At 39.5% G+C, this 15,207-nt stretch overlaps 1 protein-coding gene across 3 annotated transcripts in view; it reads left to right on the top strand.

Annotated features, from left to right (window-relative positions):
• LOC111870265 (neuronal growth regulator 1) overlaps positions 1 to 15,207 on the top strand; it is a 408,356-nt gene that overhangs the window by 202,281 nt on the left and 190,868 nt on the right. For all 3 annotated transcript variants that reach the window (XM_023862392.2, XM_033753744.1, XM_033753745.1), the window contains exon 3: positions 10,730 to 10,771. The gene's annotated coding sequence lies outside the window, so the exon portion shown is untranslated. The remainder of the gene's footprint in view (positions 1 to 10,729; positions 10,772 to 15,207) is intronic.

Below are 15,207 nucleotides of genomic sequence, written 5' to 3'. Positions count from 1 at the left end.
GTGGAGAAAGTGGTGCTGGGCCAGGTTTTTTTTTTACGAGTACTTCAGTTTCCCCTGCCAAGCTTCATTCCACCAATTGCTCCACAATCACCCTCACCTATCATTTGAGGCTGGTACAATAGGCCAGAAATGGCCACAGTATCGAGCGGACTCGAGCTCACCCCACTAATAATAATAATAATAATAATAATAATAATAATAATAATAATAATAATAATAATAATACTGGTATAACGACGCTCTCAGTTTATGGACTATATAGGGTCTAATTGTAAGATCGCTGACACGTGATAAATTTGAAAGGATTTGGAAGAAGAAACGCCTATGGGTTGATAGAGGTCCTGGCATTTTCCGGGGCTGAGAAGATAAAAAACTTAGGACAATCGTTGTCCTGGTTGAGATTTAAACCTAGAATCTTCAGAATACGGATCTATAGCGTTGTTATTACTCTGTGAAATGCATGATTAGTAAGTAAGTAAAGTAAAGCTATCCCTGTAGAGGCCCATAGGGTTGTGAGGTTGAGGCCCCCACATTTTCTAGAGAGTTGGCTCACAAATGGCGGTGAGGTTGTCAGCCTTACGTGCCAGCCGCCTTTTACCCTGCAGGAATATTCCTGGTACTAATTTCTCTTAGTGCCTGAGTCGACCCCAGGGCCATAGTACGGCTGCAAGGATTAGGTCAATTGAAAAAATCCACTTCATCGGGATTCGACCCTGCGACCTTCCGGCTTGTAGCATAATGCCTTAACCAACTACGCTAACGCGAATTCATGTACAGAGAATAAGTTAAACTACATCAAACCTCACTCATCACACCGGTCTCATGAAATCGAACCGCGGGCCTTATGATTAAGATTCAGAAGAGAAGCAGCTTGGTCCCTGACTTGAATTTATGGTCTGACGGGCTGTCACTTTCCATGGCATAAATCATACGCATCAGGCTGCTACATACAGCTCAGCATAGTACCGCTGTCTAATTTTTTTCTTGCTTCGGAAATATAAATTATTTTAACCATAGTCATTAGTCATATAACTTATTTAATTAACTTTCAACAGTCAGCTTGTTTTACTGACTACTTCAAGCATATCATTAATTTTAAAAATATGGAACGTATTATTAACAAAGCTCAAAGTGAAATATAACTAAGAAGCAAGTCAACGGAAATTGATAAGAATGTAATAATACTTCGCAAACATTTTCTCTATGCTTTATGATGGAAGACCAAACGGGTAACACGACTACTTGTTTTACACGAAGCAGTTCCACAATTTATCTCTCCTTGTAGTTATTCCTGACTTCCTTCTGAGCTACGTTGATTATGATAAGTGTTTTTCTTCAGTTCCTCATATCACGGATCCTAAATTCCGTTCTATATCTAGTACAGCGAAAAGTTCCGCCAAGTGTTATCTGGAAACCTCCCTGGGAGAATCAGTAGGGCCCATTACAAACCCAGCGGCCATCTTGCTGCATGCTATAATCTCGACCCCGGTGTAGTATGATTCTCCCAGCAATGTCTAGGCCGTCCATACTCCATAAAATTGCGGTAAGCGTATTTTCGGGCCGGTCACGATAGCCCAGTGGTCTAAGGCATGTACTGTCTTCGCTCGCTCGGAACCCGGGATCGTGGGTTCGGATCTGTTTCCTGTGAGGTATGAACTGAATTCTTATATATTATTCTTATGCACTGCCGTTCAAGGTAGCCGAGCGGTCTAAGGCATGCACTGTCTTCGCTCGCTTGGAAACCGGGATCGTGGGTTCGAATCCCACTCAGGGCATGGATGTTTAGTTTGTGTGTGTGTGTTTCTCTGTGTTTGTGTACAGGTAGTGGCCTTGCGACGAGCTGATCACCCGCCCAGGGAGTCCTACCGAATGTGTAAGATCTAGAAAAACCGAAGTGAACGGAAAAGTTCATGGAGGTAGGCCTAGGCCCACTGGGGCTGTAGTGTCAAGGAAAGAAAAAGGCGTACTTTCGTACAGAATAATTAGAATTCCCTCCAGTTAATCTCTCCTAGACATTCATTTTAATATTGCATAGTGTGGGAAAGAAAAGACAGGTTGTTTTATCTGTGAAGAAGTTCTATCTTCTCTAGGTAATCCTACACTATTCTTTACTCTGTAATATAATGTTAGTAAACTCAGCTGCGTAGCTATTAACGGTAGTTGATTGAGGCACTATGCTACATGCTGAAAGGTCGCGGGTTTGATTCCCGATGAGGTGGATATTTTTCAATTTACCTAATCCTTCCAGCCGCACTATGGCCTTGGGGTCGACTCAGCCTCTAATAGAAATGAGTACCAGGAATCTTTCTGGGGGATAAAGGGCGGCAGGCTCTTAAGGCTGACAACTTTACCGTAATGTCTGAGCCGATTGTCTAGAAGATGTGTGAGCCTCGACGTCTCACAACCCTATGGGCCTCCATGGCCTGTTACAGGGATATATTTTGTCTATTAATCGGATGCGACAAATGGCGCTTTTTAACGAGTCGTAATATTAACTGTCTTCTGGAATATCATGGCATGTAATCAGGTAGGTATTTACTGAAGTTTCGAGAGAAAACTCTAGTTACATCTTCAGAGTATTAATGGAACGTGAAAGTGGATATGAAGAGAGGTACTACCGGAACCCCTATCCTTACTCCTATTGGTTCGTTCAGTATCCAGTTTCGTCCCCACAAACACATTCTGCAATATGTTACAACCTGTCACTCTACAAATTTGCCCACATCCGCCCTGAAGATGGATAAACTGTGTTCATCTCAAGATGTGGCCATCATCTACCAAACTACAAAATATCATAATCCAGATCATCACAATATTGTGGCATATCCGCTGAAAAACAGAATTTTTAATCAGAGATGGCGCCAGTTGCTAGCTTACGGCATGGTAAACACGTAAACACCATATCAGCGTAGCAACAGAGGAACTGTGGGGAGTGGTGTTCTCTGTTGGGTACATGCAGAGGCTGTATCTGGAGAACCGAAACCGACGAAGGGTCAGTCGAGTAGGGAGTGGTTAGCAGTCAGCAGACGAGGCGGAAGATAGTGTTAGCCAGTGGGGGCCAGACGCGTCTATGAGACAGTGGCCAGGAGTTGCTGCCATGAGGAGTTAATGTGAGACGGGCGCTAGCCAGAGAGGACAGGAGCCATGAATACGTAAGTCGAAGAATCTACGACGTTTGGAGCCGTCATCAGGTAGCGCATGGTGATGACACAGCAGACTGAGAAGACTAATGCCGTCTATAGTCAATTGTAACATCCGTGAATTTGTGATCGCGCTATAATTAACTGTAGTCACGAGATATACGTGTTCAGCAAATCCAGTGACCAACACAAACCCCGTGTCTTGTCACTACATACGTGTCTATACGAAGGGACTAAACCGATATCACCAAGGACTCTGATCTCCGAATACATGTGGCACTGAGGTACACGCTTGTGATGGGATAATTATAGCACCCTGATATTTAAGTGAGAAAGTTATTAAGGTAAAGTTGTCCCTGTTCTTAACTAATTAAGCACTACACCATGAAGGCGTATGGGAGAGTGGATGTATAGATCCACATTTTCTTGACCTCGGCACTACCTGGAGGTGAGTGGTCAGCTTGACGCCACGTCCGCTTTCCCACCGAAGAATAAGTCCCCGGTATCTATGAATAGAGGGTGGGTGGACCCCAGAGCAGGTCTGGACGATATGAATAAGAAAAAATTCTTGACCCTACCGGGACGCGAACTCCGACCTCTCAGTCGTCCAACCCGTAGTCAGTCGCTATACCGACTGAGCTATCCCAGCTCGCAGATGAGTTATTACAGTCCAGACTCTGAACCACTGTTTTCTCCCGTAGCTTATGTCCGAAACTTCTTTAATTATTTTCGGTGCTTTTCTACTAGAAATATACTTGGCTCCGACAAGATAAAGGAAAGTCGCATTGCATCGTCCCACGGTTTTTCTTGCATCTAACTGAAATCAGGTTATATATTCGAGGAACACCTGTAATCTGTGTGATTAAACAGAGACAGAATTATAACAGGATAACCAAATAATAAGTTCACTGTTTTATTAATTTAGCTTAAGTATTTCTGTGAAATTTAGGGTATTTATTGTGATTAAAATATTACATAAATTTATCGTAGCATAGCTGCGTTTACGAATGATTTTAGGGTTTATTTTAAACTTAAAATATTATTCTCAATATTATTATTATTTGTTTTAATTAATATTATGGTTAGCTGCTTTTTCATGAAATTCTATGAAAGCAAATTTCTGAAGCCGAATGTTGACAAAGAACACTCATAAACAGAATTGAAACATACTGTATAAACACATATTTTACATTCATGTAGATAATTTCAGTTTGTACTGCCGCTATATTCAATTCGTGTTAAATATGTAATAGACACATTCGCTTTTATATGGATATCAACAAAGTTTGGGGGACAATGTTTTACAATGTAAATGAAAGTAGGAGCTGGTTGCTTTAAAGAGGGCTACTAAAATGAGATCGAAAAAAAATACAGTACGCCATGTCATGTTTAGCCATAAATGACATAATCTAAGTCCATATTTATGATGTACTGAATCCATCCATTTTAAAAATAAATATTTTATTGATCAATTAACAGGCCTAAGTACATTATAGATATGATTAGGAACTGGAAATACAATGTATAAAATTAAATTTATCTATAATAATATGTAACTTATTTCATTTGTATTGTGGTCTACGAAACAAATTCTATGGAGCACATTTCTGGCTGAGAAGCTTATAAACATCTAGACCAATAAAGTGTGCTTATTTAATGGACTCTGGAAGTATATGGCAGTTTTAACACGGTCCTATCAATGGACAATTCTATGAGCCAGTTAAATCCAGTCCACATTCTCACACTTTATTTCTTTAAGAACAATTTTAATATTATCCTGCAATCTATGTCTACGTCTTCGAAGTGACATTAGCCTAATGCATTATTTCAGTATAAAGCAACTGTTTATTACCCTCATTTTTCCTTTTTCCTGTGGCGCTACAGCCCCAATTTGGGCCTAGGCCTACCACCATGAAACTCCCGTTTCACTTCGGTTTATTAGATCTTACACATTCGGTAGGACTCCTTGGGCGAGTGATCAGCTCGTCGTAAGGCCTCTACCTGTAGACAAACACAGAAAAACGCACACAAACATCGTGGGATTCGAACCCACGATCTCGGTTTCCGAGCGAGCGAAGACAGTGCATGACTTAGACCGCTCGGCTACCGTGATTATTACCCTCATATTACTTACTTACTTACTCATGGAGCTAAGCCCTTCTTGAGGAATGGTCCTGAACTATGTATAAATATAAATAATTATAATTTATTTAATATAAACTAGACGGAATGTTTCAAATTAATTTCTGTAATTTAATGGAATGCATTGTCATATTGTGTGCCCTTCGTAGGATAAGCTGCTTTCACGTAGATTGACAGAATCCGGTTTGAGGTTTAGGTACGAAGCAGAAATCACAATGGATGATGCGGACCATAAAGGAATTCATTTAACTTGAGTGGTGTACGAGAACACACCAATGGAATCGAATGAACAGAATCCAGGGCTAGCTATTCGGATGGACAAACACGTGCACTCACATCTCCTCATTATAAGTTCATTTCATACGCTTCATTCAGAAAACGTACCACAAGTGTTCTAAATTATTATTATTATTATTATTATGTAACAAATTATTATATTGATATCAGCGAAATGTACAGTTCTTATGACAGTGACTATGAAAATTAGTTCCTTGAGATCCGGAATTTTTCAGTGTGGTAGATGTTCATTAGTGTTTAGGGGTTATCTGCTGCCTCCAACTTCAGAGTGGATAAATACAGAGTGTTTCACGACTTTAGAGAATAACTGCAGGAGGTGATTTCCTAGGTCTTTGTGATCGAAAAAGTTCATATAAACATGTGTCCGATTTTGGACGGTTACGGAGTTATGACCGTTTTTTTCATTCCCGTACACGCCCTCGTGTGAACCGAGTCTATCATCTGACGGGTCGCAATTTTTAGCCAGCTACAGACAGAGCGTTCTCGTTATCTCGTCACTTGTGAGGTACCTAAGGCGTGGTGGGTTGGTATGTACCCGCGCGGTTCACAACCGGGCGGCAGCCTGTGTTGCGGCCGCCGGTGGCAATTTCGAAAATCGGCTTTGAGCACCAATAAATTCAAATTGTAGGCAATTTCACGAAGTTAACTTTACATTCATACTTTAAATGTATCATGTATTATGCTGGTTTATTATTTTGTTCCGTTTATTCTCAGTAATCGTTACCTTCTATTCTGAGTTTAAAATGGTCGTAACTCCGTAACCGTCCAAAATCGAACACATGTTTATATGAAATTTTTTGATCACAAAGACCTAGGAAATCACCTCCTACAGTTATGCCCTAAAGTCGTGAAACATCTTGTACAGGCAGCAGTTTCCTCAGGAATTTAATTAAAGAATTGCTGGACTATAAGGGGGTACATCTCACAAGACAGAAATATTGTCAGGTGTAGGGGTGGCTTTGCGTGTAACTTATAAGACGGGTTCTGGATGGGATTATTGGATTTATTGACATATTATTCACACAACTTGGGACTACAGGCAATACCGCGCTATCGCCGATCTACACACTTTACATTTCACCGTTACACATGCATTAGGGTTCTCACTCTTTACTAGTCGTATCCTGGCAACGGAATTTTAACAGTCTCACTGTCACTTCAAAGTGACATCAAAGTGACTATTCTTGTAGATTGTTGAATAAAGCAATTAACGATCTCTACGGCGTATTCAGTAACGAAACACGTTTCAATATATATATATATATATTAGGCTACGAATATTACAGCGAATAAGACTAAAATGGTAAAGGTGTCCCTTTACTTAACTCAGTAAGCACTACGCCATTAAGGTGTATGGGGGAGTGGAGTTAAGCTCGAGTGTTTATGAAGCAGCATATCGAATATCGCAGTAAAGTATTATTCGTACATCATCCCATTATTCGACACAAAAACCTCAGTTTGAGACAGCGTCATTAAATCGTAAAAATGTGAGTAAATAAATATCACAACATGAGCATACATTCAGCTCGGCCCTACATACAAATATTCGTCCTCTCTTGGATTGTTTTCACCTTGAAAATTAACCAATGTTATTAATTATTTATAGTTAATAAACGTTTTAATGGATACTGTGTTGATTACCCATTGCATATAAATGGGAATATATTTAAAAGATTCTGCGAGAAATGAAGTACTAGAGGGTTCAGTAAATTTTGTGCTATTTGACATACCACATATAATCTTCTCAATTTTTAACGATAATATAACGAATGACGGGCTTGAATTATGAATTATACAATCAGTGCGTATAACTAGGCGAATTCATGGGACACAAATCACAGCTGCTGCCTGAAGGTTTTTAGTGCTCTCACCTTGAGAGAATATTGTCACGTGTGATTCAACACGGGGTTTGGATTGGTGACTGGATTTATTGAACACTTATACCACCACAGTCAATAAGTTCGTGGAATGGTCGCAAAGCGTCGTACGGGAATTTCCTGCCAATATGTTCCAGCAGTGTTTTCGACAGCCATATCAACGTTGGCAGACTTGCATAGCGTCCAACGGCAACTATTCTGAGGGCCGATGTGGATCTGTGTAAGTGTATGTGAATACCTTGTAACATGATGCAATGAAACCACTTTCCACGAACTTAATGACTCTACCACATAAATCGTAACTTCAACTAATTACAACGCTCTCACTTTTGAGCACTTTGGTTCCAATCAAAGGACACGCTCTATTTTTTGTCTTCACTAACTCTTGCCTGGTAACGGATCCCAACAATGTCCTATGCTTACGTCTTTACCGACTGTCTCACAAAAAAGTAATTCAAATGCTGCCTCCAAATGCCATTTGCATTAAATGCTATGACTCTCAGTGGCCTATGAACTAAAGCAGTCATTTTGTTGCATTACGGCACCAAATGTCTCTTTCACGCTCGATATACAATTTTGGCACGGATCGCACAGAAAACATCATTTCCAAAGGTTTTATTTTTGCTTGCGTTTCCGTCGTTGTGATACTTGTTTATGTGTTACCTAGCAACGGATCACAATATTAATTGCGGTATGATAAATGTGATATCCATTCATTATCTCACATAGTCGTCACAGAGCGCACGGCTCACACGAAATGTCACATATAATTTTCATCTCTCTCTGAGATGAAGATGATGCTTAAAGTAGAATTTCATTCACGAGGACTGGATATGAAGTGGGGCAAGTAATTTCATATAATTAGATGCTATTATAATGAGTTTCAGAGATGAAGATGAGACAGAAATTGAAATTCCTCCTTCATCCCAATAGACATACATAATGGGTCCTATATACCTGCCTCTTTCTTAACTCTCCTGTTCTTTAAACATATTCAATTTGAAGAGTACTATCTTCTGGAATATAACGCAATGTAGTCGGCTGAAAGTTAACGGACGTTTCGGAGGAACACTTCAGAATCCAAGAATAACCGGAGCAAGAAACTAGCGTGAAAGCAGATTGACAAGTAGAGGTCCTTTCATTACGGTACTCATACTCGTAGACGCCAGACAACAGATCTTACCCCGAGCCTGCTGAATTCAATTCTTCTTCACAGAATACTTACACTCGTATTAAAGATCCGTTTTAATACTCTTCTCCCACTTACACCTACGTCTCCCTTGTGCTCTCTTTCCGTCAGTTTCTGTGATTGATATTTTTATGTGTTTCTCATTACTCCCATAACTTCTTTAGTGAAGGCAAAAAATTAAGGAGATTTTAATAAGTTTAAGGTCTTTCATTCTGGTCCGTCACACTAACAAATTAACAATCAAGTTCCTTCCGTCAAATGTGACACTTTTTAAGTTTTCCACCTCGTCACCACCTGCCTTACATGTTTCGGCTCACCACGGAGCCATCATCAGAGGCATTTATAGTAGAAAAAGAAATCACCAACACACAAAACTTCACTTTGTTAAAAATAGCCACGTTCCAGTTAATTAAAACAATTACAATAGTTAAAATTACCCAGAGTGTCGGTTCACTAAAGGCTTTCCACANACAAAGTGAAGTTTTGTGTGTTGGTGATTTCTTTTTCTACTATAAATGCCTCTGATGATGGCTCCGTGGTGAGCCGAAACATGTAAGGCAGGTGGTGACGAGGTGGAAAACTTAAAAAGTGTCACATTTGACGGAAGGAACTTGATTGTTAGATTTTAATACGTAATTTTCTTTATTCCCCGTAACGTTAGACAGGACTTGGCACTCAACTGATATCTCTAATTTTTTATTTATAGAGTTAACGACAAAAAATTATTAGATTGAGAATGGGACGCAATTAAGTACAATAATAATTACAAAGAAAAATATACTCCGTGGCCTTTAGTCCGCAAGCGAACTGTTCCGACCGAGCGACTGCCGCTTGTCAGCGAAGTTAGAGCTAACTATAGCGGATAGAGGGTGTCACGTGGTTAGCGCAACGGATTCCCACGGCCCTTAATTTCGATTTTCTAGACCGGAGCCGCTATTTCCTTGAAATAGCTCCTCAATTATCCTCAGGAGGCTGAGTGGACCCCGTTCCAGACCCACTACTTCACAGAAAATGTGGTAGCGCCGGGAATCGAATCCGGGACCTCTGGATCTGTAGTCAAGAACTCTGACCTTCAGAACACAATTTCGTTAAAGGGATATCGTAAATATTAGAATGTGTTGGAAACATATAATATCAGAGAAATATTTAAAACTAAACATAATTTCCGCATTTAATTTGTGATAAATAGACCACATAAAGCCTGCACATAATCAGTACATTGCTCCCTGTGAATTTATGAAGAGGTCCATCGGGGAAGTACGGTGACAGATAGGAGCAGAGATTAAGGGTATAAAAATAAACCAAAACTGGCTCTGACTGAGAAATCTAATCAGATTAACATGCTTATGAAGGAAGTCACCGCATAGATTAAAGCAAACTACGGTGGTTCAAACAGAACAGATATGCAAGAGAGCTGAACCGATCTATAGCTAAATGTTCTCGCATCCTCGTCTTCTGTTACTGACAAGCGAGCTCAGGGGCTTACCCTCCTCCCAGAATCCGTAGTTTCCCTACAAACCCGCAGAGGTCAGAGGCCGTCATAAATTAACTGGACCACTGCCTTTCATAGAAGCGTGGTAAAAACTTCGTTCTACATGCGGGACTGCTCAATTCGTAATTCCAATGCCTGTGATTCAGAATGGTAAGGTCGGCAAAAATGTAAATTTCTTTCTGGGCTTAATTAATTAAGTACCACGCCGTAAAGACATATTGGGGGGGGGGAGATTTATTTCTACGATTCTTGATCTCTCTACTAGATGCAGGTGAGGGGTCAGCTCCACGCCCCTGTCACAAACCCAGCACCCGGTAATCATTATATAGGGGGCTGAGTGAGTGCCAGGGGTGGCCTGGACGCTATGGAGAAGGAAAAAAATTGTTTGCCTTATCAGAAATCGAAGCCAGATTCCTCGATGGTCTGGCCCATAGCCTAGTCACTGTACTGACTGAGCTACCTTGGCTCCTGTCTTCAAAATAGTCTGTATAAAATGCTACACCCTTAAAAAATCATACTTTAGAAAGATCTATTTAGTTATAAAAGGCCTACGTATTTCTACCGAGTGTTCATAATTATCCTCTCATTACAGGTTTCAAATGGCATCGTCGGTTGTCGAACCAAGGAACCGGAGGTACGTACAGATACGTCCAGTATAATTTTTAGGATTTGAGGTTCTCACAGCGGTGGTTAAGATTTATCAGATGTTTCGGAGGAACATGTCGCCTCTATCTTCAGGCTTGAAGAAAAAGCGAAGCAAGAATTCAGCGTGAAGCAGCACTCTGGTTTTCATGCTTGGTTTTTTCTTCGACTGTCATGATGGAGGCCGTATGTTCATCCGAAACGTCGGTCGAATTTCAACGCACTGCACGGCGTTATATCTCGGAAGACAGAGCTCTTCGTTCAGTATATTTGTTATTACGTTTAAGATGGACACAAGTAAACAATTTTCCGTTCCTACGTGAGGCTTCCAATCAAGGAAACACATCGATGGTGTAGGAATATGCTTTGTCTACCTGAACTGATTTCCATCTAGAGAATATTCGCATGTGATCACAAAAAAAAATATTAACTCAATTTGAAAGAAAATGGCTGCTCGAAATAACATTCCGTTTACTGTTAGAGCACGTGGCGAAAGCGTATATGAAAAGTAACTTACTTCCAGCGGTCCCGTGGTAATATATTTGCCCAATTCTAACAGTTTTTCTTCATAAATAAAGAAGCTGTGATTTGTTACTAATTTTTGCAGAAATCATAATTAAATTTAGGAAGACGTCAGCCATACTGATCCACAATAATGATAGATATATTCGTTAATTTTAGAGTCTTTTTACGTGGTTCAGTTATAATTAAGGTACATTTACAAATTGCAATAATAATAATAATAATATGATGATGATGATCATACCTTACTTAAATTACGACAAAATGGTTATAACCCTTCGGAGACTGAGATTTACTGCGGGTTTGGACTCTGTCCATCGTCAGGTATTCTAGAAAAGAGAAAACACTACGTTTCCAAATTAAATTTCTAGCAATAATGCATGGCTCATTGCTGATGATATGTTGCAATAATCCTGAAATTACTAACAAATTGCCCTTATAAAATTCCATCTGTGCTTAAGAGTGCAGGCTGTCATCCACCGGGGCCACAAATAACAATATTAGTTCCATGAGTTACTACCATAAGCAGATTTTATGGTAATATTCCATGGAGGAGAAACTGTGCTTACATTACATTATTAATTGCTTTCATTTGCTTCGCAAACCATTCATTTTTGTGTAATCTTTTTTATTACCACACAGTTAATTTAACTGCCACGTTTTTTTTATTGCTAGTGGAGTGAGACTAAGTCCTTTGTACTGCGGCCACTTCTGGCCTATTGTACCAGCCCAAGATGAGAGGTGAGGGTGATTGTGGAGCAATTGGAGGAATGAAGATTGGCAGGGGAAACCGAAGTACTCGGAGAAAACCCTCCCCAGCTCCACTTTGTCCTCCACAAATCCCACTTGACCAGAGCCGGGATCGAACCCGGGCCGCCGCGGTGGGAAGCCAGCGACTAACCGCTTAAGCTATGGCGCGGCCTTAACTGCCACGTACTTGCTCCAGTTTTCATTCACTACGAAATGTGTTCTGCCAATACGAGTACATGTTACTGAAAGCATAAGCAAGAAATGTCCTATATAAGGACTCGAAGTAATGCAGAAATGATAAGAGGAACAGGACAGTTTGATGATTGATTTCACACATCACAGAATGACAGGAATGGAGAAATGTTCATTAAGCTAGCCATTAAATTAATCTGTATCAAGCAATACAGCTTAACGTCTGAAATGCCTTATTTTTTCCTTGGCGCTACAGCCCCAGTGGGCCTAGGCCTACCTCCATGAGCTTCTCCGTTCACCTGAAATGCCTTTATGCCTCACATATTCGTTAATATTTCGAATTATAGGGTGCAGCTAACACAAGGTACACATTTTTAATATGAATGTATTTAATCCTTGTAACTTTCTAGGTCTACAGAACAGATTCATCACCTGGGAGCATTTTTAATAACCTTTTAGACCTCATGTACAATAAAATAGAACCTTAATTGTATGTTAATTGTTACACTGAATTTTGTGCAATGGGAAGTAATTGTTCTTATTTGTAAATAAATTCAGGTTCTAAAAGCGAAAATATGTTGTCAGATATTTTTAGTATTGTTAAATAATGCTATTTAGCTGTGTTTTGTACAGTTTTAATAAATAATTTTACGTATTAAATTTCATGTTTGACTAGAAATAAAGCAGCGGTATACATAGATCGCCTTATGCATTATAGACCCTAGCAACTACCAGACTGATAGGACGGAAGGACATTGGGAGACACAAATACTTCATCTTATAGCAGATGACAATACTAATTTCATTTAAATCCTTTTACTCCGGATAACATATAGATCTAATAATTGCATATATACCTAGCTACAATACAGTCAGATATATAATTTTATAATTTCGTAAGAGTAACATGAAAAAAAAATCCTTTTCTTTGTAGAGGCCAGAAACACGAAGGAAATTACTTACATTTCTAAATACCTGAAGAGACCTTGGGTTAAGATGACCCTTAAAGATTACATTTATTTAACATAAGCATAAGTTACGAAACTATAATTTTGCCTGTGGTTCTGTTTTCCGTTACGTTCTTTCCATAGTTCATTCTCTTAAGAATTCATTAGCTGCTTAGTTCCTTGCACTAAGAAATAAGACCGAAATATATTCTAATTTATTTTGAGAAGAAATTATTTAACATTAGTCGAAGGTTTTTTTATGTAAGCGTGGAATGTTTTTAATTTATATTTTTAAATTTTATCTTATGTATTGAGTAATAATAGTTGAGGGATTTAGCATAATTTTAAATAAAATATGAAATAAAAATTATATTTACATACTCGAGTGTCCTCACGTTCGAGTATTCGTTAAATGAATACAAAGAAAATTAGAGGTTCTCACAACCGTTTCGTGTCTTATTTGATGTAACACTATGTAGTCTGGTGAAAATCAACAGACGTTTCGGTGGAACATGTCACAATCTTCAGGATCGAAGAAGAATCCAAGCGAAATAGCATTATGAAGCAGACAGCAAGAAAATGGGTTGCTTTTTCTGCTGCGTCACGCCAGTATCTTACTTGGCTTCCTATGTGACATATCCCAGAAGACAGAACTCCTCAAATTGAGGAACAGAGTACACATTCTTGCCAAACCTCAAAATTCTTTGTTTCTATATTTTATCTGACACTGATGAATACCAGATGCAAAAGAAAACGAAATGATTGTTTGTGGGTGGAATTTGGAGACTGAAGATTGGAGAAGTAAAAGGGAGAAAGAAACGACTAGCTACATTTCTAGACTATCTACAACCCCAAATGTGGCTGAATTGTATTTTATGCGTAGAAAGGGACTTTCAACTAAATTATCAGCATTCATCTTGATATGAAATAAAATAAAAAAAAATCTGATATCAGGAGCCACCGCTGCCCTTCTTTATGTGTAATAACGGTCATACAAACTCACATAGTAGACGTTCATGTTTTGCTACGTCGTGGTGATTTGCCTCGCACTGGCTCGGTGACATACGAAACTTTTGATTAGTAGTTGTGTGCAGAAAAGCGTGCAGTGGTCGTCTCACTCCATGTGTCTCGTTTTGCAAACTCAGTCATTTATCCTCTTTTTCTTTCGTTTCTTCTTTCGGTTTTTTGGCAAAACTTCACCACAGTTCTCTGCAAATCCAGACATTTGCAACTAACGTGAAATTACGTGCAACCAGCAGGACTACGGCTTAACGTGAAGGATTTGACACAAAGCTACAATAAGAATGATAACACTTCAAGTGCTGTAGGATTACTTGCTTAGTTTATATTTAGTACGAGAAAATCCCTTTGGCATTCAACGGGAATCATTTCCTTCGATCCTTTATATTTTACGTGCTTTATTTCTTTCCTTTATCCCTCCTTAATTTTCTGAAAAATATAAATCAGTTGCAGATGGAACTTACTCACTTACTTACTCATGGAGCTGAGCCCTTCTGGAGCATCTGCCAATCCTGCAGCTACTCAAGAATTTCCCAGCATTTTATGGAACCCGAAGGATCATTACAGTGTTCAGAAGAGCCCTCCACTAGTCCCTATCCTGAGCCAGATCAATTCAATCTATACCATCCCATCCGATCTCTCTAAGAACCATTTTAATATTGTCCACACACCTCACACACCTACGCCTTGGTCTTTCCAGTGGTCTCTTTCCTTTTGGTTCAAGATGGAACAGTTTAAAAAATAGACCTCTCAAATATGAACTTCGATGAATATCCTTACGGCGTGAGAATTACATAACATAGTCAGATACCAAACACGCGTAAGAACAAAAACAAACTTTGTCGCCTGTAGTCCGCAAGTGAACTATACCGACCGAGTGACCAAAGCTTCTTGGCAAAGTTCGTGCGAACTTTAGCGGATAGAGGGTGTCACGTGGTCAGTGCAACGGATCCACACCACCTTTAATTTCGGTTTTATAGACCGGAGCCGCTATTTC

This window comes from Cryptotermes secundus, unplaced genomic scaffold (assembly GCF_002891405.2).
Source record: "Cryptotermes secundus unplaced genomic scaffold, Csec_1.0 scaffold94, whole genome shotgun sequence".
Taxonomy (NCBI): domain Eukaryota; kingdom Metazoa; phylum Arthropoda; class Insecta; order Blattodea; family Kalotermitidae; genus Cryptotermes; species Cryptotermes secundus.
Note: the sequence above shows the minus strand (reverse complement) of the source record. Positions and strands in the feature narration are given on the sequence as shown.